Genomic DNA, 4,899 nt, shown 5'->3' with positions numbered 1-4,899 from the left:
TTTAAAAAAAAAATTAAATTTCACTATTAAATTTTAATTTAAATTAACTTGATTTAAATTTAATAAAAATATTTTAAATAATTAATTAATTATCATAATAATAAATATTAATAAAAAAATTTATTTAAAAACTAAAATATTTTTAAACTATTTTTAAAGGTATTCAAATTTTCCTTCAATTAAATAAAAAATTGAAATTAATTTAAGATAGTTTTTTTAAATTTTTTTAATGTTAACTATTAAAATTAAGTATTAAAGATAATATTTTTTTTCATTGAATTTTGTTCTCAAATCATTAAAATTAACATCTAATGGTAAAATTTTATTTAAAATTTAAAGTTGGTGTAAAAATTAATTAAACTTCAATATTCAGTGGCTAATGTTAATCACATAAAAGTTGAGTAGTAAGTTTATTCATATTCTTAAAATACAATGATTAACATCAATTAAAATAAAATATAGTGACAAATTTCAATATTCGGTGATAAATTTACACTATAATCCTATAGTAATTTAAATGAAATATGAAAAATAAAAATAAAAAGATAAAATTTAAACCATTTTTTAAATAACTAAATTAAGAAGCTTTGTTTGAATTGTTAAAATACACATTTTGTGATCTAAAAAAGTATTTAATTTGGTCACATCTAATTCTTTTATAGCACTATTATTTTGACTTTGAATGTGGGTATACTAATAAAACACTCTTTACTACAATTCCAGTATATGCACCATAATTCGTTATATTATTAATGAATAAAATATTTAAAAAATTGAAAGACTTTGTAATAAATACTTATAATTCTCCTTTTCGTCTTCCTCTTATATAAATAGTAAAAAAGCTTTAGGGTTTTTTAAAATCTTAAAATATTTATTGAGATTTTAGGTTTGAAGTTAAAATTAAATTCAAGCGGTTTAACTAAAATTTAAAATTTTTTGTTCACATTTCATTTTAGTTTAAACAAGACTGTTTTTATTTTTTTTTAAAAAGCTCTTTGATAATATAAATATACTCGAAGGCTTTTTTTTTCCTTTTTTCCTTTTTTTTTTAAGTTAATGCTCATCAAATTTAACACTTTAAAAGAATATTAATTAACCCTCAAATATTTTAGAATATTATTTGTTCAAGTAACTGATTAAATGTGTTTAAAATAATTTATAAATTTTTCAAAATTCATAATCATATAAATTGAGTTTGACAAAGTGTAATAAAATCATATTTTTAAATTTATTCTTCCAATAAAATTGAATTGCACTCATTGTGATAAAGAACAAGAGAAAGAACCATATTCATTCGATATAGATTTTTTTTTTATGATTTTTAAAACCCTAAATTAAAATTTTAGCACTGTGATTAAGAGATGAAGATAATAAATTATAATTAATTATAATTATTTTTAAATACATTTTTAAGTATTTCTTAAAATGTCCTTTAATTTTTTAAATATTTTGCTCCTTAATGAAAGGCGAATTGTGATGTATTGATGGTGCATAGAGCTCATGCATTGACAGTGCAATATTATCCCCCTTATAATGTGTAAAATATGAATATAATTTTTTTAAACAAAATACACATATATATATCCATTATATTTTAAAAAATTATTTTTATTTTATTTTTTAAAGTATTATAAAAACCATTTATCTAATTTATAGATATGATTTCTACTTGCTGTAACATCCCAAAAGTCATAGGATTAAAATTATTAAAAACAACGTGGAAAATGCTTTAGTTTAGAATTTCTTTTCTCTTTTCTTTAAATGCATCTTTTTCTTTTATTTCCCACTTTTCTATTTCATAAAATTTTCATATTCTTTGCTGGAAATTTATTGTTAAACCCCGAACTTGAGGTCCACCCCATTCAATCCGTTCTTTGTGTTGTTTTAACGTAACACCGTCAAATTTTGTTTCTAGTATGCCAAGATCGATAAGAATTCTTACTTCTAATTACGTAAAACCTCGAAATCTAGTAAAATAATGTTCTTATCAATACTTCTATCGATTTTGAATCTTTTATGAGTTTTCTAAAAAATCTTGTTAAATTCGATAAAACTTGAACACTAATAGTAATTCTTGTGTTTTTTTCGATCGAAAGACCCGTTGTAGGTGACCCAGATCTGAATTGGACATAAGGATTGTCATACAAGACGTCAAAAGTCAGGTATGTGTTCTTTTATGAGAAAATCGAGACAAATTTGAAACCAACCCATACCACATGACCAATGACACGGGCATGTGGCCCACCCGTGTGGACTGCACGGCCTCACACCCTGTCATGTCCCCTTTAAAACCCTAGGTTTTCACTTCTCACAGAACCTAGGACCCCCCACACGGCCTACCACAAGGTCGTGTCTCCCTCGTAGGTTGGAACTTCGAATGTCACACGGCCACAGTCTTTCACACGGCCTAGCCACAAGATCGTGTACCCTTTCCACATGGCCCAAGGCTTCCCACACGATCCGGTCACACGGCTTTGTGTCTTCTGGAACCAAGAAATTACAATTTTGACCCATAATTTTATGTTCTGAGTAGATTAGCCTCTAAATAGGTTTCGAACTATTTTTGGTGAGTTAAATTATGCAATTAGGTCCCTAATGATTTGAGGCATGTTAGAATCCATGAATGATCGAATTAATATAGTGTTTATTTTTTATTATGAGTGTTTGCATTAATTGCGAATAGTATATGTGACCGTATATATATTTGTTGTGATCATATGAACAATGTGCCCTAAATTATTGTCAAATTGAATATATGAAAAGCATGACTTTGTTACTTAATTTCCATGTGTTAGAACATTAAATGTTTCAATATATGAATGTGTTAAACTGGTTATATTACATTGCATGGGTTGGGTCGATACGATTGGAGGAAGTAAAGGTAGTACATTTGCATTTAAATGTTAGTTGTGTATTCACAACTAGAGTAGATTCCATTTGCGTCAGTTTACTGTGCAATCACAACCCTTTGACAGCTTTTATCTGTGAGTATGTTGTGCTTCCACGGACATTGGCAGGTTTCATCTGTAATATGTTGTGTACCCATAAACAAAACAGATTCCAACTACATCAATTTGATGTGTTCCTATAGCCTTTGGTAGTAAAAACTACAAACTAATGGTGGTTATTCCACAATTTGGTGTGATTGTAACGCCTCAATTTTCGGGAATTCTGTGAATGTTGGCAAAATTTCATGCTTTGATTTTGTCATTTGTGAGTGAAATTATAAAATAGGACCTATATGAAAATGTTTGAAAATGTTATAGGCTAATTTGTAGCGGCCAAATAAATAGTAGTGCAAAATAGGAAGATTTGCATGTCAAACCTCCCATTTTACAAGAAGTGGCCGGCCATCATGTTGTTGAAGACAATATGTGCACTTGATATCCATAATTTATGGTACAAATTGATAAAAAATTGATAATGGGTTAGGTAAATGTTCCATGATGGGCATGATAAGCATTATGGGCATTTTTTTTATTGACATTATGGCATAGGTATGGCACAAATAATATTGGTTATTTTGTGTCATAAAATGTTGGGTAATAAAATAACAAAAGGATGAAAAGAACAAAGTTTTGTCCATCTTTGTTCATCATAGCCGAAAGTTAGAGAAGAGAAAGGAGAGGAGAAAGCTCTTGAGTATTCGGTCACTAGAAGGAGGAAAATTGAAGGTAAGTTCTTGGTACCTTGCTTCTATTTTGAGGTTCATGAGTTCTTCTTGATTCTACCTTAACTCTTGAAGCATATTTTGGTTTTTAGTTGTGTTGTGAGTATTTAGTCATGAATTAAAATGAAGGAAATGGTTGTTGTTTCATGTTCTTTTGATGAAAAATGGAAGATAGGTGAAGTTGAGCCAAACAAATGAGCATGCATGTGCCTTAGATGCTAAAGGGAAAAATCGGCTAACATGTTGTGCTTTAGAATGATGAAATGGAGATTATACTTAAGTAAAATCATAGATATGTGATGATTGATTGGTGATATACATGTTTAAATAACATGCATGCAAGGTATGTGTGAAAGAGTGATTTGGTAATAAATCTGCTTGGGACAGCAGCAGTAACGTGACTTTGGAAAATTACCATAAATTGTGGGAGATGAATTAGAAGCTGAATAAATTATGTAATTAAAGCTTATTGAGTCTAGTTTCAAATGAAATAAACAAGAACATATTTTGAATTCTGTACAATAATAAATTTAATTCGTAATGAAGAGTGGTCAGATTAGTCAAACAGTGAAACATGGAAAACTTTGAGAAAAATCTGGTATTGATTGGCTAAACCAAAAATTCTGAAAATTTTATGGATAGAAGATATATGAGTCTATTTTCATGAAAAATTAATGACACTTGATTTGGAGTTTCGTAGCTCCAGTTATAAATGATTTAGTGACTGTTGCTCAGGAAGACAGCTTGCAGTGAAATTATGATTATGTAGTAAACATTGACAAAAATTTGTTAATGAGTTGCTTATTGATTTCTTATAAGGTTACTCTGATCTGTAGGTGCGGTTGGCCGAATGTTGTGAGGGGTTAATACGTATTTCGTATTTGAATAGTTAGATTAACGTGTTAGTAATCCAAGTGTAGGCGGTTCGTGTGTGGATCTCGTCAGCATATCGTCGCAAATAGGTGTGTACCTAACACCCTCTTATAGACTAGATCGGCACAAGCCGAAAAGCCGATATTTTGAGATCTTGCGAGTGTGTGAATGCTCATGAGATTAATAGTTTGATGTGTATGGTAAATTAAAGTGATAAGACTGTAGAGTGCGCGATTCCGTGCATTTCAATATTTTTGGGCTTAATGAGCCAAAAACGGGATAATGGGCCAACGGGCCCAAGTTGGTAAGAAAATGCAGTAAGTGTTTCTAATCGTACGTAAATGGCTATGTTATGT

The sequence above is a fragment of the Gossypium hirsutum genome, chromosome A01, assembly GCF_007990345.1.
Source record: "Gossypium hirsutum isolate 1008001.06 chromosome A01, Gossypium_hirsutum_v2.1, whole genome shotgun sequence".
Classification (NCBI taxonomy): Eukaryota; Viridiplantae; Streptophyta; class Magnoliopsida; order Malvales; family Malvaceae; genus Gossypium; species Gossypium hirsutum.
This window is presented reverse-complemented; position numbering follows the sequence as displayed.